General features: G+C 41.4%; 1 protein-coding gene and 3 long non-coding RNA genes across 6 annotated transcripts in view; all 4 read left to right on the forward strand.

Annotated features, from left to right (window-relative positions):
- The first annotated feature begins 2917 nt into the window (after positions 1–2917).
- Positions 2918–7479, forward strand: LOC135109203 (uncharacterized). The gene is made up of 3 exons (XR_010272607.1): positions 2918–3077; positions 5586–5767; positions 7081–7479. It is a non-coding gene; the product is annotated as an uncharacterized LOC135109203 (long non-coding RNA).
- Positions 7480–8109: 630 nt separating this feature from the next.
- Positions 8110–12993, forward strand: LOC135109405 (uncharacterized). 2 transcript variants are annotated; one of them, XR_010272693.1, is made up of 4 exons: positions 8110–8745; positions 11172–11354; positions 11663–11853; positions 12597–12993. It is a non-coding gene; the product is annotated as an uncharacterized LOC135109405 (long non-coding RNA). The 2 variants fall into 2 exon arrangements; XR_010272692.1 differs by lacking the exon at positions 11663–11853 and having other exon boundaries at positions 8376–8745.
- A 1102-nt stretch (positions 12994–14095) lies between these two features.
- On the forward strand, positions 14096–18656 carry LOC135109206 (uncharacterized). Of its 2 annotated transcripts, none has more exons than XR_010272610.1 (3): positions 14096–14251; positions 16720–16901; positions 18262–18656. It is a non-coding gene; the product is annotated as an uncharacterized LOC135109206 (long non-coding RNA). The 2 variants fall into 2 exon arrangements; XR_010272609.1 differs by having other exon boundaries at positions 14102–14260.
- A 1019-nt stretch (positions 18657–19675) lies between these two features.
- LOC135109205 (TBC1 domain family member 16-like) overlaps positions 19676–20390 on the forward strand; it is a 111065-nt gene continuing 110350 nt past the window's right edge. The window contains exon 1 of the mRNA XM_064020390.1: positions 19676–19945. The gene's annotated coding sequence lies outside the window, so the exon portion shown is untranslated. The remainder of the gene's footprint in view (positions 19946–20390) is intronic.

The raw sequence follows: 20390 nt of genomic DNA on the forward strand, positions 1-20390 counted from the left end.
AAATAGGTAATGACGTAGAACTGAGAATCTGAAAGGAGGAGGAGGAGGTGGAGGAGGAGGAGGAGCTGAGTAGAAAACGAGAGGGAGGAAAGTGGAGGAGGAAGAAGAAGAGGAGGAGGTAAATGATGGGGAGAGACTATTTAGAGAAGGAAGAGGAGACGTGAATGAGTGCTTGAGGAGGAGGAGGAGGAGGAAGAGGAGGAGGAGGAGGAGGAGGAGAAGGATGTCATCAGGTATGCGAGAATGCCTTTCGGTTATACCCTTCCTCCTCCTCCTCCTCCTCCTCCTCCTCCTCCTCCTCCTCCTCCTGCTCGTCTTCCCGTCAAGGTACTCAGCTGGTCCGGATCACTACAATCAGGCAGCCTTGCGTGGATCTGTTTTGAGTTGTGGTTTGTGTAACTGTTGCTGTAATACTTTGCAATGCTTTCTTCTTGTTATTGTTCTTGTTCTTCTTTTATTTATTTATTTTTTTTCGTGTATTTGGTGCTGTGAAGTTTTGCATATCGTATCGCACTGAAAGACGTACATGAAGACTTTTCTTCGTCTTTTTCCCTTCCTTTTCTTCTCCTTATTTTTTCTTCCTCCTTTTTCCTTTTCTTCTACCTTTACTTCTCTCTCGTTCCCTTTTTTTTTTTTTTTGTTTACCGCCATGAAAGTCTGCATATCGTATTGAAAGACTGAACAACATGAAAACCAGACACATCCAAAACGGCTGACAAAAAAAAAAAAAAAAATAATAATAATAATAATAAAAAAAATAAAGAAAGAAAAAAATAATAATAAATAAAAAATCTAATCAAACGAAGCTGAACATTTTCTTCTTCCATCGAGTCGTCATCATTTAGGAATTCTTTACCCTCCAATACCATCGAGTGCACAAAAGCTCCTGGGGGTAAAAGAACAGACTGGACATTTTTTTTTTTTTTTGGACATTGCAAGCAAAGCACGGTCCGATATCGTAGCACCATAATAAAAAAAAAGGGTTCGTTCAGGTTCACTTAGATGCAGAATGTCTCTTTCCTGAGGTGTAGAAGTAGCAATAGTAGTAGTAGTAGTAGTGGTAGTGGTGGTAGCAATAGTAGTACCTCTGATCTCGCTCCTGTTAAAATTTCCACGCAGTTTCTTCACAATATTTAGGACATATATTTTTACATGGTTGGAGGGAGCGGTGGGTGGTGAGGAGCCTTCAAATTCACTATCCTTTATTTCTCATTGTGTGCTAGTGTAGTCCCCCACAGACAGCCTCGTGAGGACCTATACATGTGCTCAGTAGTGTTTTCTTATTGTACTTGTTCCTCCTCCTCCTCCTCCTCCTCCTCACGTTTCGCTCACCTGCCAGTATGCAAACATTGACTTTATCTCCTCCACCTCATCCAACTTTTCCTTCCTTCCTTTCCTCCTCCTCCTCCTCCTCCTCCTCCTTCTCCTCCCTCTCTCTTTTGCACCCCTAGCACCTTTGGGTAACCTGATCATACAGCTCCGCCTTCTCCTCCTCCTCCTCCTCCGCCTTCTCCTCCTCCTCCTCTTTCTCCGCCACATTGTCATCGTCCATTGTTGCCCATTCATCTGTATTAATTATTTAGTATTTTTTTTATGTTTTTCTTTCAGTTTTTCATTGCTTCATCCTTTAAATGATTAATTGATTATTCCATTCATTCTTTGTGTTTATCTGTGTGTGTGTGTGTGTGTGTGTGAGAGAGAGAGAGAGAGAGAGAGAGAGAGAGAGAGAGAGAGAGAGAGAGAGAGAGAGAGAGAGAGAGAGAGAGAGAGAGAGAGAGAGAGAGAATATAGACGGAACTATAATAATCTTTTAACTCGTCATTATCATCACCATCATCATCATCTTTTTCTTGTTCTTGTTCTCTTTGTTTGTTTGCTTGTTTTTTTTGTGTGTGTTGTTTTCTTCTTCTTCTTCTTCTTCTTCTTCTTCTTCTTCTTCTTCTTCTTCTTCTTCTTCTCCTCCCTTTCTTCTCCTCCTTCTACTTTTATTTTTTTTTTCTCCTTTTCTAACTTTTTTTTCTCCTTCCCCTTCTTTTGTTGTTGTTGTTGTTGTTATTGTTGTTGTTGTTGTTGTTGTTGTTGTTGTTGTTGTATTTCTTTTTGTTTTTCTTCTTGTTCTTCTTCAGTATGTTTTATTCCTTTACTATGTTCCAATCTCCCTCCCTTCATTTACATATATATTACTCCATCTATTTATTTATTTACTTATTTACCTAATGAGACATATATTTATTATTCCTCATTTACATATTTAATTATTTGCATATATTAGTGATGCTAACTTACTTCTTCTTTCGCTTTCTGAACATTATGCCCGTCACTCTCACTTCTTCTTTCGCTTCTGAACATTATGCCCGTCACTCTCTCTCTCTCTCTCTCTCTCTCTCTCTCTCTCTCTCTCTCTCTCTCTCTCTCTCTCTCTCTCTCTCTCTCTCAGTAGTTACATGGATTTTTCAAGTCTGTTTTTACGGTTCCACTGATACATTAACATTTCTACAATACTAACACGAGAAATATGCTTTTAAAAGCCTCTAGTCGAAGTGACACAGGTTTTTAATGGTGTTTTTACGGTTCTAGTTCAGTCTAGTTAATAACATAAACGCTTTTGAAAACCCTGCTAATCATCTTTCTGGCATTAGGAAACAGTCGTAAGGAGAGAGAGAGAGAGAGAGAGAGAGAGAGAGAGAGAGAGAGAGAGTAGAAGCATGTTAGTTTATCCTATCCTGCGCTGGTTCGTGAGTTTGCTGCGGTGACGCGGTGCAGCAGTGAGTGAAATTTCGAATCATAATCACGTAGGGAGTGTTCACTGGGGAAACGTCAGTAAGGGTATTTTTATTATTTGAATTATTACTTGATAATATGTCAACTTTTGCGTGTGTGTGTGTGTGTGTGTGTGTGTTGGTGGAGGAGCAGAGTCAGGTGACGCTTGGTAGGGCGAGCGGCTGGCTGCAGTGTTTTGGCCGGCGCCTGGTCAGTCTTGCCCCACACACTCTGGTAGTAAGTGTTTCCGTATTCCCGGCTGCTTCTCCCTGTACTAAGCACCGCCACACATCACCAGAAAGCCACGAGTACGTAAGGTGAGCCCAGTGGCGCCTGCCTACCCTCAGTCAGCCTTGCTGCCTTTCCAGCATCACCTTCCTCCTCCCTGTAGTGTCTAGTAGCGGTTTATTAAAGTTTTTGTTCGTTATTTAGGTATTTTATGGAGTTATTTATTTATTTTTAGGTTTTGTTTACGTCTGAGTCTGGAAACAGCTGGAAATTTATGCGAATATTGAAGAGTCGTCAATATGTAAACAAGCCGTCAGCGGAGGTACAGCCAGGGCGTCAGTGTTTTCAGTCATTATTTGCTTCGTCTCTCGCTTATTGTAAGCCTAACATGTCACAAGATAGAAGCACTTGTCTAGCGTTCATATCCGCTGGTCAGATATATCTGCCATTTCCTAGTTTTGGTGTCACGAAGCAATAAATAAGGCAACATGGCCGCCGGCTCCTCCACTGAGGTCGGGGCCGAGGACCTGTTCCGGCCTGTGGGTTCCAATATTTTTTCTATATTTTCCTTAATTATTTTATTTGGCTTTTATAGTAAGTTTTTATGGTTTGTAAAAATATTTCGTTGCTGTTGAAGTGTTTTTCTTGCTTCAGTGAAGTAAATGGGCTGAATTTTCTGCAGTTTTTTAACGTAAATATAGGGGCCGTTTTCATGGTTATTTCTACCCACCCCGGTTCTTGGCTTTTTTATTTGAGGCTATAGTGAAGCTTTTATTACTTTAAAAAATCGTGTATGATTTTTAAAATGTTTCGCGTTCCTGTTGAGTTGAGTATTTGCATTTTGAAATTGTTTTTAGTCCCGTTAAAAGTGGTGATTTGGCCATTTTTTACATTCTTTATTTCTCTATTTCAGCTTGTAACTAGCTTTGCAATGCATGAAAAAATAGTTCAGATTTTTTAAAATGTTTTTTTAATGGTGCAAAGTGAAATGGGCGGACTTTTGAATGGTTTTAATGGTGTCAAAGGTTCCAACACTTTTTCTATATTTCTGTTCATATTTCTTTACAACTACTCAGGGCTGGAGATGTTTAGATATTGTGAATATTAATTAAAGTAATTGTCAATTCAGAAAATATAATGCATTCCAGCCTAGCTTCATTTTTTCTAGGGGTCAATTTTAAAATAAAATACGTAACGTACGTAAGCCAGCGGCTGGGCCCGTGACGTCATCAACGGTGGGGGAGTTGCCCGGCTCCAGTGTCTCTTGGTCAATATTTACAGTAATTTCCAGTGTTTTCCAGGTATTTCCAGCTGTTTATAAACTCAGGCACGTAGATATTAGTAGTAGAAGGAGGAAAATAAGAGAAAAGGAGGAGGAGGAGGAAGAAATAAGGAGAAATGGAGTAGAAGTAGGAGGCAAAACATATAAACGTTAAGAAGACAATGTTTAGCTTAGTTTCCCTTCCTGCGCTGCCATTCTTTGTAATATTTGGTGTGTTTTGTGTGATTTAAGTGTATGTTGGGTGTATTTAGGAGTGTTGTGGGTGTTTTGAGTGTGTCTTAGATGTGTTTAGGTGTGTTTCGGGTGTATATTAGCTGTTATCAGTGTATTTTGGGTGAATTTAGGATGTTTAAGTGTAGTTGGGTTGCTTTTAAGTGTATTTTACGCGTTTTGAGTGTTGTGGAATGTTTTGAGTGTATGGTGGAGTGCTTTGGTGTGTTTGGGGGTATATATAGATGTTGTGATTTTGTCTTGGGTATATTTTGGGTGTTTTAAGTATTTTGGTTGAGTTTCGGTGTGTGCAGGGTCTTTTGGGTGTATTTGAGTGTGTGTTGGGGTGGTTCTGAGTGCGTTTGGGTGTGTGCAGGCCGTATTTTGTGGTAATGTGGGTGTTTTGGATGATTTAAGCGTGTTTTGCGTGTGTTTGGATGAGTTTTGTGGGTATTTTGGGGTGTTTTGGGTGTGATTTGTGTGTTTTGAGTGTGTTTGAGTGAGTTCTGTGGGTATTTTGGTGTACTGAGAGTGTTTTGAGTGTGTTTTGGATGTTTTGAATGTGTTTGTTTGAGTTTTGTGGATATTTTGGTGCGTTTTAGGTATGTTTTTGGGTGTTTAGAGTGTGTATGAGTGAGTGTGTATGGGTATTTTGGGGTGTTGAGAGTGTTTTAAGTGTGTTTTGGATGTTTTGAGTGTGTTTTGGGTGTGTCTGGGTGAGTTTTGCGCTCTCTCCTTCCTAGGGACTCGGGAAGTGCAGGACATTTTTTTGTTTATAAAGTGTTTTATAAAGTGCAACTACTGAGAGAGAGAGAGAGAGAGAGAGAGAGAGAGAGAGAGAGAGAGAGAGAGAGAGAGAGAGAGAGAGAGAGAGAGAGAGAGAGAGAGAGAGAGAGATCACTAGCAATAGACACACACACACACACACACACACACACACACACACACACACTAGCAATAACACACACACACACACACACACACACACACACACACCAGTGCACTCATAAACATTCAAATTTTACGCACTTTTCAATAACTAGGAAGGAGAGAGGGCGAGAGAAGACTTGACATACTAAGACTAACATTTCTCCTAATATTACAGGGTGCAGAGCTTGAGATACCACACGGAAGGGGGTGAAGGAGCGTTGGGGATGCCTGAAGGAGGGAGAGTGAAGGAGGGAGGCTTGGAGGTGAAGGAAATGCAGAATATACCTCTAATACTGAACGCTTCTCTGCTCAGACCATCCTTCATTGAATATTTGAGCTGAGGCTTCGAGATACGAGGTGAGAATCCGTTTTTTAGTGTTTCAAGGCAGTTTTAAGTGTTTGTAGGTGTTTTTAGGCTGTTTTAATGTTGTTTTGAGGATTGTAGGTTTGTGGGAGGGAGGAGAAAGCTTAGATACAGTAATAAGGCCCGGAAAAAAGCTTAAATTATTTTAAAATTATCCTAGCGTTTATTAATGTATTTTAAGTATTTTAGGTCACCAGAAGAAAAGAAGCTTAAATTTAATACTAGGATAAGGAAAAAGCTTATTTCTTGCATTAGGGAGAGAGAAAAGCTTGATATTACCTGCCCCAACTCTTCCCCCCCTCAGTGAGCCAGGTGACACCCAGAACAGCGCCAGCCTGCTTACTGTAGTGTGGCAGGCCTGTACGTCCCCCTCCCACCCTCTTCCTCCTCTTCCTCCTCCCTCCTCTTCCTCCTCCTTTTCCTCCTCCTCCTCCTCCTCCTCCTCCAGCAAAGAAGAGACGTTTGATGAGCTGGTGGACAGGTTAATGCTGTTGTTGTTGTTGTTGTTGTTGTTGTTGTTGTCGTGGTGGTGGTGGTGGTGGTGGTGGTGGTTGTTCGTCTGTCTGTCTGTCTGTTATGGATGTTTCAAGTGTGTTTTGAGTGTATTTAGGAGTGTTGCGGGTGTTTTGAGCGTGTCTTAGGTGTGTTTAGGAGTGGTTTGGGTGTATATTAGCTGTTATCAGTGTTTTGGGTGAATTTTGGGTGTTTAAGTGTAGTTTACGATGTTTTGAGTGTTGTGGGGAGTTTTGGTGCGTTTGGGAATTTACTGAGGTGTTGTGAGTGTGTTTTGAGTTTTTTTATGGTGTATTTTAGGTGAGTTTGTGTGTTTGGATGAGTTTTGTGGGTATTTTGTGGTGTTTTGGGTGTGTTTTGAGTGTTTTGAGTGTGTTTGGGTGAGTTTTGTGGGTATTTTGGTGTGTTGAGAGTGTTTTGGATGTTTTGAGTGTGTTTTGGATGTGTTGAGTGTGTTTTGGATGTGTTTGGGTGAGTTTTGCGCTCTCTCTTTCCTAGGGACTCAGAAATTGCAGGACATTTCAGTGTTTATAAAGTGTTTTATGAAGTGCAACTACTGAGAGAGAGAGAGAGAGAGAGAGAGAGAGAGAGAGAGAGAGAGAGAGAGAGAGAGAGAGAGAGAGAGAATCACCAGCAATAACACACACACACACACACACACACACACACACACACACACACACCAGTGCACTCATAAATATTCAAATTTCCCGCTCTTTTTCAATCCCTAGGAAGGAGAGAGGGCGAGAGAAGACTTGACATCCTAAGACTAACATTTCTCCTAATATTTCAGGTTGCAGAGGTTGGGATACCACACGGAGAGGGGTGAAGGAGCCTTGGGGATGCCTGAAGGAGGGGCAGTGAAGGAGGGAGGCCTGGAGGTGAAGGAAATGCAGAAAATTCCTTCAATACTGAGCGCTTCTCTGGTCAGACTCCACTGAATATTTGGACCGAGGCTTCGAGATACGAGATGAGAAATTCGCTTTTTAGTGTTTGAAGGCAGTTTTAAGTGTTTATAGGTGTTTTTAGGCTGTTTTAATGTTGTTTTGAGTATTTTAGGTTTGTTGAAGGAAGGAGAAATCTTAAATACAGTTATAAGGCCGAAGAAAGGCTTAAATTGAATGTTTTAAAGTTAGCCTAGTGTTTTTCTGTTACTTGTTTATGCCAGGGGTGACAATAAACATTAAAATTATTACTGCTTTTAATCCCACTAAAGAGAGAGAGAGGAGAGAGAGAGAGAGAGACACGCACACAAAACCACATCAATGATTTCAACACTTTCCATTATGAGACGAAAAGATTTTGAGTGTATTTGAGTGTGTGGGGTGTTTTGGGTGTGTATGAAATCTTTTGAGTGTGTATTTGAATGTGTGTGGTGGTGTTCTGGGTGTGTATGGGGTCTTTTGACTGTATTTGAGTGTGTGTGGGGGTGTTTTGGCTGTGTAAAGAGTCTTTTCAGTGTATTTGAGTGTGTGGGGGGTGTTTTGGGTGTGTATGGGGTCTTTTGAGAGTGTCGGGGGTGTTCTGGGTGTGTATGGCGTGTTTTGAGTGTATTTGAGTGTGGGGGATGTTTTGGGTGTGTATGGGGTTTTTTGAGTGTATTTGAGTGTGTGTGGAGGTGTTTTGGGTGTGTATGAAGTCTTTTGAGTGTATTTGAGTGTGTGTGGGGGTGTTTTGGGTGTGTGCGGGGTCTTTTGAGTGTATTTGAGTGTGTTGGGGTGTTTTGGGTGTATTTCGGTGTGTGCGAGATGTACTCTGTGTTATTGGTTGTTTTGGATTCTCTCTCTCTCTCTCTCTCTCTCTCTCTCTCTCTCTCTCTCTCTCTCTCTCTCTCTCTCAGTAGTTACATGGATTTTCAAGTATGTTTTTACGGTTCCACTGACAGATTAACATTTCTACAATATTAACACGAGAAATATGCTTTTAAAAGCCTATAGTCGAAGTGACACAGGTTATTAATGGTGTTTTTACGGTTTTAGTTAAGTCTAGTTAATAAGATGAACGCTTTTGAAAACCCTGCTAATCATCTTTCTGGCATTAGGAAACAGTCGTAAGGAGAGAGAGAGAGAGAGAGAGAGTAGAAGAGAGTTAGTAAATCCTATCCTGCGCTGGTTCGTGAGTTTGCTGCGATGACGCGGTGCAGCAGTGAGTGAAATTTCGAATCATAATCACGTAGGGAGTGTTCACTGGGGAAACGTCAGTGAGGGTATTTATATTATTTGAATTATTACTTGATAATATGTCAACTTTTGCGTGTGTGTGTGTGTGTGTGTGTGTGTGTTGGTGGAGGAGCAGAGTCAGGTGACGCTTGGTAGGGCGACCGGCTGGCTGCAGTGTTTTGGCCGGCGCTGGTCAGTCTTGCCCCACACACTCTGGTAATAAGTGTTTCCGTATTCCCGGCTGCTTCTCCCTGTACCAAGCACCGCCACGCATCCCCAGAGAGCCACGAGTACGTAAGGTTAGCCCAGCGGTTCCAGCCTACCCTCAGTCAGCCTTGCTGCCTTTCCAGCATCACCTTCCTCCTCCCTGTAGTGTCTAGTAGCGGTTTATTAAAGTTTTTGTTCGTTATTTAGGTATTTTTATGGAGTTATTTATTTATTTTTAGGTTTTGTTTACGTCTGAGTCTGGAAACAGCTGGAAATTTATGCGAATATTGAAGAGTCGTCAATATGTAAACAAGCCGTCAGCGGAGGTACAGCCAGGGCGTCAGTTGTTTTCAGTCATTATTTGCTTCGTCTCTCGCTTATTGTAAGCCTAACATGTCACAAGATAGAGTCACTTGTACTAGCGTTGATATCTGCTGGTCAGATATATCTGCCATTTCCTAGTTTTGGTGTCACGAAGCAATAAATAAGGGAACATGGCCGCCGGCTCCTCCACTGAGGTCGGGGCCGAGGACCTGTTCCGGCCCTGTGGGTTCCAATATTTTTTTTTATATTTTCCTTAATTATTTTATTTGGCTTTTATAGTAAGTTTTTATGGTTTGTAAAAATATTTCGTTGCTGTTGAAGTGTTTTTCTTGCTTCAGTGAAGTAAATGGGCTGAATTTTCTGCAGTTTTTCAACGTAAATATAGGGCCGTTTTCACGGTTATTTTTACATAGCCCCGGTTCTTGGCTTTTTTATTTGAGGCTATAGTGAAGCTTTTATTACTTTAAAAAATCGGTGTATGATTTTTTAAAATGTTTCGCGTTCCTGTTGAGTTGAGTATTTGCATTTTGAAATTGTTTTTTAGTCCCGTTAAAAGTGGTGATTGGGCCATTTTTTACATTCTTTATTTCTCTATTTCAGCTTGTAACTAGCTTTGCATTGCTTGAAAAAATAGTTCAAGATTTTTTAAAATGTTTTTTTAATGGTGCAAAGTGAAATGGGCGGACTTTTGAATAGTTTTAATGGTGTCAAAGGTTCCAATACTTTTTCTATATTTCTGTTAATATTTCTTTACAACTACTCAGGCTGGAGATGTTTTGATATTGTGAATATTAATTAAAGTAATTGTCAATTCAGAAAATATAATGCATTCCAGCCTAGCTTCATTTTTTCTAGGGGTCAATTTTAAAATAAAATACGTAACGTACGTAAGCCAGCGGCTGGGCCCGTGACGTCATCAACGGTGGGGGAGTTGCCCGGCTCCAGTGTCTCTTGGTCAATATTTACAGTAATTTCCAGTGTTTTCCAGGTATTTCCCAGCTGTTTATAAACTCAGGCACGTAGATATTAGTAGTAGAAGGAGGAAAATAAGAGTAAAGGAGGAGGAGGAGGAAGAAATAAGGAGGAAATGGAGTAGAAGTAAGAGGAGGCAAAACATATAAACGTTAAGAAGACAATGTTTAGCTTAGTTTCCCTTCCTGCGCTCCTATTCTTTGTAATATTTGGTGTGTTTTGGGTGATTTAAGTGTATGTTGGGTGTATTTAGGAGTGTTGTGGGTGTTTTGAGTGTGTCTTAGATGTGTGTAGGTGTGTTTCGGGTGTATATTAGCTATTATCAGTGTATTTTGGGTGAATTTAGGATGTTTAAGTGTAGTTGGGTTGCTTTTAAGTGTATTTTACGCGTTTTGAGTGTTGTGGAATGTTTTGAGTGTATAGTGGAGTGCTTTGGTGTGTTTGGGGGTATATATAGGTGTTGTGATTTTGTCTTGGGTATATTTTGGGTGTTATAAGTATTTTGGTTGAGTTTCGGTGTGTGCAGGGTCTTTTGGGTGTATTTGAGTGTGTATGGGGGTGTTCTGAGTGCGTTTGGGTGTGTGCAGGCCGTATTCTGTGGTGATGTGGGTGTTTTGGATGATTTAAGCGTGTTTTGCGTGCGTTTGGATGAGTTTTGTGGGTATTTTGGGGTGTTTTGGGTGTGGTTTGTGTGTTTTGAGTGTGTTTGAGTGAGTTCTGTGGGTATTTTGGTGTATTGAGAGTGTTTTGAGTGTGTTTTGGATGTTTTGAATGTGTTTGTTTGAGTTTTGTGGATATTTTGGTGCGTTTTAGGTGTGTTTTGGGTGTTTAGAGTGTGTATGAGTGAGTTTTGTGGGTATTTTGGGGTGTTGAGAGTGTTTTGAGTGTGTTTTGGATGTTTTGAGTGTGTTTTGGGTGTGTTTGGATGAGTTTTGCGCTCTCTCCTTCCTAGGGACTCGGAAAGTGCAGGACATTTTTTTGTTTATAAAGTGTTTTATAAAGTGCAACTACTGAGAGAGAGAGAGACAGAGAGAGAGAGAGAGAGAGAGAGAGAGGAGAGAGAGAGAAAGAGAGAGAGTCACTAGCAATAACACACACACACACACACACACCAGTGCACTCATAAACATTCAAATTTTACGCACTTTTTCAATAACTAGGAAGGAGAGAGGGCGAGAGAAGACTTGACATACTAAGACTAACATTTCTCCTAATATTACAGGGTGCAGAGCTTGAGATACCACACGGAAGGGGGTGAAGGAGCGTTGGGGATGCCTGAAGGAGGGAGAGTGAAGGAGGGAGGCTTGGAGGTGAAGGAAATGCAGAAAATACCTCTAATACTGAACGCCTTCTCTGCTCAGACCATCCTTTATTGAATATTTGAGCTGAGGCTTCGAGATACGAGGTGAGAATCGTTTTTTAGTGTTTCAAGGCAGTTTTAAGTGTTTGTAGGTGTTTTTAGGCTGTTTTAATGTTGTTTTGAGGATTGTAGGTTTGTGGGAGGGAGGAGAAAGCTTAAATACAGTAATAAGGCCCGGAAAAAAGCTTAAATTATTTTAAAATTATCCTAGCGTTTATTAATGTGTTTTAAGTATTTTAGGTCACCAGAAGAAAGGAAGCTTAAATTTAATACTAGGATAAGGAAAAAGCTTATTTCTTGCATTAGGAAGAGAGAAAAGCTTGATATTACCTGCCCAACTCTTCCCCCCTCAGTGAGCCAGGTGACCCCCAGAACAGCGCCAGCCTGCCTACTATGGTGTGGCAAGCCTGTACGTCCCCCTCCCACCCTCTTCCTCCTCTTCCTCCTCCTCCTCTTCCTCCTCCTTTTCCTCCTCCTCCTCCTCCTCCTCCTCCTCCTCCTCCTCCTCCAGCAAAGAAGAGACGTTTGATGAGCTGGTGGACAGGTTAATGCTGTTGTTGTTGTTGTTGTTGTTGTTGTTGTCGTGGTGGTGGTGCTGGTGGTGGTGGTTGTTCGTCTGTCTGTCTGTCTGTTATGGATGTTTCAAGTGTGTTTTGGGTGTATTTAGGAGTGTTGCGGATGTTTTGAGCGTGTCTTAGGTGTGTTTAGGAGTGGTTTGGGTGTATATTAGCTGTTATCAGTGTTTTGGGTAAATTTTGGGTGTTTAAGTGTAGTTTACGATGTTTTGAGTGTTGTGGGGAGTTTTGGTGCGTTTGGGAATTTACTGAGGTGTTGTGAGTGTGTTTTGAGTTTTTTTTGGTGTATTTTAGGTGAGTTTGGGTGTGTTTAGATGAGTTTTGTGGGTATTTTGTGGTGTTTTGGGTGTGTTTTGGATGTGTTGAGTGTGTTTTGGATGTGTTTGGGTGAGTTTTGCGCTCTCTCTTTCCTAGGGACTCAGAAATTGCAGGACATTTCAATGTTTATCAAGTGTTTTATAAAGTGCAACTACTGAGAGAGAGAGAGAGAGAGAGAGAGAGAGAGAGAGAGAGAGAGAGAGAGAGAGAGAGAGAGAGAGAGAGAGAGAGAGAGAGAGATCACCAGCAATAACACACACACGCACACACACACACACACACACCAGTGCACTCATAAATATTCAAATTTCCCGCTCTTTTTCAATCCCTAGGAAGGAGAGAGGGCGAGAGAAGACTTGACATCCTAAGACTAACATTTCTCCTAATATTTCAGGTTGCAGAGGTTGGGATACCACACGGAGAGGGGTGAAGGAGCCTTGGGGATGCCTGAAGGAGGGGCAGTGAAGGAGGGAGGCCTGGAGGTGAAGGAAATGCAGAAAATTCCTTCAATACTGAGCGCTTCTCTGGTCAGACTCCACTGAATATTTGTACGAGGCTTCCAGATACGAGATGAGAATTCGTTTTTTAGTGTTTGAAGGCAGTTTTAAGTGTTTATAGGTGTTTTTAGGCTGTTTTAATGTTGTTTTGAGTATTTTATGTTTGTTGAAGGAAGGAGAAATCTTAAATACAGTTATAAGGCCGAAGAAAGGCTTAAATTGAGAGTTTTAAAGTTAGCCTAGTGTTTTTCTGTTACTTGTTTATGCCAGGGGTGACAATAAATATTAAAATTATTACTGCTTTTAATCCTACTAAGAGAGAGAGAGAGAGAGAGAGAGAGAGAGAGAGAGAGAGAGAGAGAGAGAGAGAGAGAGAGAGAGAGACACGCACACAAAACCACATCAATGATTTCAACACTTTCCATTATGAGTCGAAAAGATTTTGAGTGTATTTGAGTGTGTGGGGTGTTTTGGGTGTGTATGAAATCTTTTGAGTGTATTTGAGTGTGTGTGGGGGTGTTTTGGCTGTGTATAGAGTCTTTTCAGTGTATTTGAGTGTGTGGGGGTGTTTTGGGTGTGTATGGGGTCTTTTGAGAGTGTCGGGCGTGTTTTGAGTGTATTTGAGTGTGGGGGATGTTTCGGGTGTGTATGGGTTTTTTGAGTGTATTTGAGTGTGTGTGGAAATGTTTTGGGTGTGTATGAAGTCTTTTGAGTGTATTTGAGTGTGTGTGGGGGTGTTTTGGGTGTGTGCGGGGTCTTTTGAGTGTATTTGAGTGTGTTGGGGTGGTTTGGGTGTATACGGTGTGTGCGAGATGTACTCTGTGTTATTGGTTGTTTTGGATCTCTCTCTCTCTCTCTCTCTCTCTCTCTCTCTCTCTCTCTCTCTCTCTCTCTCTCTCTCTCTCTCTCTCTCTCTCAGTAGTTACATGGATTTTCAAGTATGTTTTTACGGTTCCACTGACAGATTAACATTTCTACAATACTAACACAAGAAATATGCTTTTAAAAGCCTCTAGTCGAAGTGACACAGGTTTTTAATGGTGTTTTTACGGTTTTAGTTAAGTCTAGTTAATAAGATAAACGCTTTTGAAAACCCTGCTAATCATCTTTCTGGCATTAGGAAACAGTCGTAAGGAGAGAGAGAGAGAGAGAGAGAGAGAGAGAGAGAGAGAGAGAGAGAGAGAGAGTTAGTAAATCCTATCCTGCGCTGGTTCGTGAGTTTGCTGCGATGACGCGGTGCAGCAGTGAGTGAAATTTCGAATCATAATCACGTAGGGAGTGTTCACTGGGGAAACGTCAGTGAGGGTATTTATATTATTTGAATTATTACTTGATAATATGTCAACTTTTGCGTGTGTGTGTGTGTGTGTGTGTGTGTGTGTGTTGGTGGAGGAGCAGAGTCATGTGACGCTTGGTAGGGCGACCGGCTGGCTGCAGTGTTTTGGCCGGCGCTGGTCAGTCTTGCCCCACACACTCTGGTAATAAGTGTTTCCGTATTCCCGGCTGCTTCTCCCTGTACCAAGCACCGCCACGCATCCCCAGAGAGCCACGAGTACGTAAGGTTAGCCCAGCGGTTCCAGCCTACCCTCAGTCAGCCTTACTGCCTTCCCAGCACCACCTTCCTCCTCCCTGTAGTGTCTAGTAGCGGTTTATTAAAGTTTTTGTTCGGTATTTAGGTATTTTATGGGGTTATTTATTTATTTTTAGGTTTTGTTTACGTCTGAGTCTGGAAACAGCTGGAAATTTATGCGAATATTGAAGAGTCGTCAATATGTAAACAAGCCTTTAGCGGAGGTACAGCCAGGGCGTCAGTGTTTTCAGACATTATTTGCTTCGTCTCCCGCTTATTGTAAGCCTAACATGTCACAAGATAGAGTCACTTGTCTAGCGTTCATATCCGCTGGTCAGATATATCTGCCATTTCCTAGTTTTGGTGTCACGAAGCAATAAATAAGGGAACATGGCCGCCGGCTCCTCCACTGAGGTCGGGGCCGAGGACCTGTTCCGGCCTGTGGGTTCCAATATTTTTTTATATTTTCCTTAATTATTTTATTTGGCTTTTATAGTAAGTTTTTATGGTTTGTAAAAATATTTCGTTGCTGTTGAAGTGTTTTTCTTGCTTCAGTGAAGTAAATGGGCTGAATTTTCTGCAGTTTTTTAACGTAAATATAGGGCCGTTTTCACGGTTATTTTTACATACCCCGGTTCTTGGCTTTTTTATTTGAGGCTATAGTGAAGCTTTTATTACTTTAAAAAATCGTGTATGATTTTTAAAATGTTTCGCGTTCCTGTTGAGTTGAGTATTTGCATTTTGAAATTGTTTTTAGTCCCGTTAAAAGTGGTGATTTGGCCATTTTTTACATTCTTTATTTCTCTATTTCAGCTTGTAACTAGCTTTGCATTTCTTGAAAAAATAGTTCAGATTTTTTAAAATGTTTTTTTAATGGTGCAAAGTGAAATGGGCGGACTTTTGAATGGTTTTAATGGTGTCAAAGGTTCCAATACTTTTTCTATATTTCTGTTCATATTTCTTTACAACTACTCAGGCTGGAGATGTTTTGATATTGTGAATATTAATTAAAGTAATTGTCAATTCAGAAAATATAATGCATTCCAGCCTAGCTTCATTTTTTCTAGGGGTCAATTTTAAAATAAAATACGTAACGTACGTAAGCCAGCGGCTGGGCCCGTGACGTCATCAACGGTGGGGGAGTTGCCCGGCTCCAGTGTCTCTTGGTCAATAATTACAGTAATTTCCAGTGTTTTCCAGGTATTTCCAGCTGTTTATAAACTCAGGCACGTAGATATTAGTAGTAGAAGGAGGAAAATAAGAGAAAAGGAGGAGGAGGAGGAAGAAATAAGGAGAAATGGAGTAGAAGTAGGAGGAGGCAAAACATATAAACGTTAAGAAGACAATGTTTAGCTTAGTTTCCCTTCCTGCGCTGCCATTCTTTATATTATTTGGTGTGTTTTGGGTGATTTAAGTGTATGTTGGGTGTATTTAAGAGTGTTGTGGGTGTTTTGAGTGTGTGTTAGGTATGTTTAGGTGTGTTTGGGGTGTATATTAGCTGTTATCAGTGTATTTTGGGTGAATTTAGGATGTTTAAGTGTAGTTGGGTTGCTTTTAAGTGTATTTTACGCGTTTTGAGTGTTGTGGAATGTTTTGAGTGTATAGTGGAGTGCTTTGGTGTGTTTGGGGGTATATATAGGTGTTGTGATTTTGTCTTGGGTATATTTTGGGTGTTTTAAGTATTTTGGCTGAGTTTCGGTGTGTGCAGGGTCTTTTGGGTGTATTTGAGTGTGTGTTGGTGTGTTCTGAGTGCGTTTGAGTGTGTGCAGGCCGTATTCTGTGGTAATGTGGGTGTTTTAGATGATTTAAGCGTGTTTTGCGTGTGTTTGGATGAGTTTTGTGGGTATTTTGGGGTGTTATGGGTATGGTTTGTGTGTTTTGAGTGTGTTTGAGTGAGTTCTGTGGGTATTTTGGTGTACTGAGAGTGTTTTGAGTGTGTTTTGGATGTTTTGAATGTGTTTGTTTGAGTTTTGTGGATATTTTGGTGCGTTTTAGGTGTGTTTTGGGTGTTTAGAGTGTGTATGAGTGAGTTTTGTGGGTATTTTGGGGTGTTGAGAGTGTTTTGAGTGTGTTTTGGATGTTTTGAGTGTGTTTTGGATGTGTTTGGGTGAGTTTTGCGCTCTCTCCTTCCTAGGGACTCAGAAAGTGCAGGACATTTTTTTTGTTTATAAAGTGTTTTATAAAGTGCAACTACTGAGAGAGAGAGAGAGAGAGAGAGAGAGAGAGAGAGAGAGAGAGAGAGAGAGAGAGAGAGAGAGAGAGAGAGAGAGAGAGAGAGAGAGTCACTAGCAATAACACACACACACACACACACACACACACACACACACACACACACACCAGTGCACTCATAAACATTCAAATTTTACGCACTTTTTCAATAACTAGGAAGGAGAGAGGGCGAGAGAAGACTTGACATACTAAGACTAACATTTCTCCTAATATAACAGGGTGCAGAGCTTGAGATACCATACGGAAGGGGGTGAAGGAGCGTTGGGGATGCCTGAAGGAGGGAGAGTGAAGGAGGGAGGCTTGGAGGTGAAGGAAATGCAGAAAATACCTCTAATACTGAACGCTTCTCTGCTCAGACCATCCTTCATTGAATATTTGAGCTGAGGCTTCGAGATACGAGGTAAGAATCCGTTTTTTAGTGTTTCAAGGCAGTTTTAAGTGTTTGTAGGTGTTTTTAGGCTGTTTTAATGTTGTTTTGAGGATTGTAGGTTTGTGGGAGGGAGAAGAAAAGCTTAAATACAGTAATAAGGCCCGGAAAAAAGCTTAAATTATTTTAAAATTATCCTAGCGTTTATTAATGTGTTTTAAGTATTTTAGGTCACCAGAAGAAAGGAAGCTTAAATTTAATACTAGGATAAGGAAAAAGATTATTTCTTGCATTAGGAAGAGAGAAAAGCTTGATATTACTTGCCCAACTCTTCCCCCTCAGTGAGCCAGGTGACCCCAGAACAGCGCCAGCCTGCCTACTATGGTGTGGCAGGCCTGTACGTCCCCCTCCCACCCTCTTCCTCCTCTTCCTCCTCCTCCTCTTCCTCCTCCTTTTCCTCCTCCTCCTCCTCCTCCTCCTCCTCCTCCTCCTCCAGCAAAGAAGAGACGTTTGATGAGCTGGTGGACAGGTTAATGCTGTTGTTATTGTTGTTGTTGTTGTTGTTGTTGTCGTGGTGGTGGTGGTGGTGGTGGTGGTTGTTCGTCTGTCTGTGTGTCTGTTATGGATGTTTCAAGTGTGTTTTGGGTGTATTTAGGAGTGTTGCGGGTGTTTTGAGCGTGTCTTAGGTGTGTTTAGGAGTGGTTTGGGTGTATATTAGCTGTTATCAGTGTTTTGGGTGAATTTTGGGTGTTTAAGTGTAGTTTACGATGTTTTGAGTGTTGTGGGGAGTTTTGGTGCGTTTGGGAATTTACTGAGGTGTTGTGAGTGTGTTTTGAGTTTTTTTTTTGTGTATTTTAGGTGAGTTTGGGTGTGTTTAGATGAGTTTTGAGGAGTATTTTGTGGTGTTTTGGGTGTGTTTTGAGTGTTTTGAGTGTGTTTGGGTGAGTTTTGTGGGTATTTTGGTGTGTTGAGAGTGTTTTGGGTGTGTTTTGGATGTGTTGAGTGTGTTTTGGATGTTTTGAGTGTGTTTTGGATGTTTTGAGTGTGTTTTGGATGTGTTGAGTGTGTTTTGGATGTGTTTGGGTGAGTTTTGCGCTCTCTCTTTCCTAGGGACTCAGAAATTGCAGGACATTTCAGTGTTTATAAAGTGTTTTATAAAGTGCAACTACTGAGAGAGAGAGAGAGAGAGAGAGAGAGAGAGAGAGAGAGAGAGAGAGAGAGAGAGAGAGAGAGAGAGAGAGAGATCACCAGCAATAACACACACACACACACAAACACACACCAGTGCACTCATAAATATTGAAATTTCCCGCTCTTTTTCAATCCTTAGGAAGGAGAGAGAGAGCGAGAGAGACTTGACATCCTAAGACTAACATTTCTCCTAATATTTCAGGTTGCAGAGGTTGGGATACCACACGGAGAGGGGTGAAGGAGCCTTGGGGATGCCTGAAGGAGGGGCAGTGAAGGAGGGAGGCCTGGAGGTGAAGGAAATGCAGAAAATTCCTTCAATACTGAGCGCTTCTCTGGTCAGACCACTGAATATTTGGACCGAGGCTTCGAGATACGAGATGAGAATTCGTTTTTTAGTGTTTGAAGGCAGTTTTAAGTGTTTATAGGTGTTTTTAGGCTGTTTTAATGTTGTTTTGAGTATTTTAGGTTTGTTGAAGGAAGGAGAAATCTTAAATACAGTTATAAGGCCGAAGAAAGGCTTAAATTGAGAGTTTTAAAGTTAGCTAGTGTTTTTCTGTTACTTGTTTATGCCAGGGGTGACAATAAACATTAAAATTATTACTGCTTTTAATCCCACAAAGAGAGAGAGAGAGAGAGAGAGAGAGAGAGAGAGAGAGAGAGAGAGAGAGAGAGAGAGAGACATGCACACAAAACCATATCAATGATTTCAACAATTTCCATTATGAGACGAAAAGATTTTGAGTGTATTTGAGTGTGTGGGGTGTTTTGGGTGTGTATGAAATCTTTTGAGTGTGTATTTGAATGTGTGTGGTGGTGTTTTGGGTGTGTATGAAATCTTTTGAGTGTATTTGAGTGTGTGTGGGGGTGTTTTGGCTGTGTATTGGGTCTTTTGAGTGTATTTGAGTGTGTGGGGGTGTTTTGGGTGTGTATGGGGTCTTTTGAGAGTGTCGGGCGTGTTTTGAGTGTATTTGAGTGTGGGGGATGTTTTGGGTGTGTATGGGGTTTTTTGAGTGTATTTGAGTGTGTGTGGAGGTGTTTTGGGTGTGTATGAAGTCTTTTGAGTGTATTTGAGTGTGTGTGGGGGTGTTTTGGGTGTGTGCGGGGTCTTTTGAGTGTATTTGAGTGTGTTGGGGTGTTTTGGGTGTATTCGGTGTGTGCGAGATGTACTCTGTTATTGGTTGTTTTGGATCTCTCTCTCTCTCTCTCTCTCTCTCTCTCTCTCTCTCTCTCTCTCTCTCTCTCTCTCTCTCAGTAGTTACATGGATTTTCAAGTATGTTTTTACGGTTCCACTGACAGATTAACATTTCTACAATACTAACACGAGAAATATGCTTTTAAAAGCCTATAGTCGAAGTGACACAGGTTATTAATGGTGTTTTTACGGTTTTAGTTAAGACTAGTTAATAAGATGAACGCTTTTGAAAACCCTGCTAATCATCTTTCTGGCATTAGGAAACAGTCGTAAGGAGAGAGAGAGAGAGAGAGAGAGAGAGAGAGAGAGAGAGTAGAAGCATGTTAGTTTATCCTATCCTGCGCTGGTTCGTGAGTTTGCTGCGATGACGCGGTGCAGCAGTGAGTGAAATTTCGAATCATAATCACGTAGGGAGTGTTCACTGGGGAAACGTCAGTGAGGGTATTTATATTATTTGAATTATTACTTGATAATATGTCAACTTTTGCGTGTGTGTGTGTGTGTGTGTGTGTGTGTTGGTGGAGGAGCAGAGTCAGGTGACGCTTGGTAGGGCGACCGGCTGGCTGCAGTGTTTTGGCCGGCGCTGGTCAGTCTTGCCCCACACACTCTGGTAATAAGTGTTTCCGTATTCCCGGCTGCTTCTCCCTGTACTAAGCACCGCCACACATCACCAGAAAGCCACGAGTACGTAAGGTGAGCCCAGCGGTTCCAGCCTACCCTCAGTCAGCCTTACTGCCTTCCCAGCACCACCTTCCTCCTCCCTGTAGTGTCTAGTAGCGGTTTATTAAAGTTTTTGTTCGGTATTTAGGTATTTTATGGGGTTATTTATTTATTTTTAGGTTTTGTTTACGTCTGAGTCTGGAAACAGCTGGAAATTTATGCGAATATTGAAGAGTCGTCAATATGTAAACAAGCCGTCAGCGGAGGTACAGCGAGGGCGTCAGTGTTTTCAGACATTATTTGCTTCGTCTCCCGCTTATTGTAAGCCTAACATGTCACAAGATAGAGTCACTTGTCTAGCGTTCATATCTGCTGGTCAGATATATCTGCCATTTCCTAGTTTTGGTGTCACGAAGCAATAAATAAGGGAACATGGCCGCCGGCTCCTCCACTGAGGTCGGGGCCGAGGACCTGTTCC

Source organism: Scylla paramamosain, chromosome 18 (genome assembly GCF_035594125.1).
Source record: "Scylla paramamosain isolate STU-SP2022 chromosome 18, ASM3559412v1, whole genome shotgun sequence".
Classification (NCBI taxonomy): domain Eukaryota; kingdom Metazoa; phylum Arthropoda; class Malacostraca; order Decapoda; family Portunidae; genus Scylla; species Scylla paramamosain.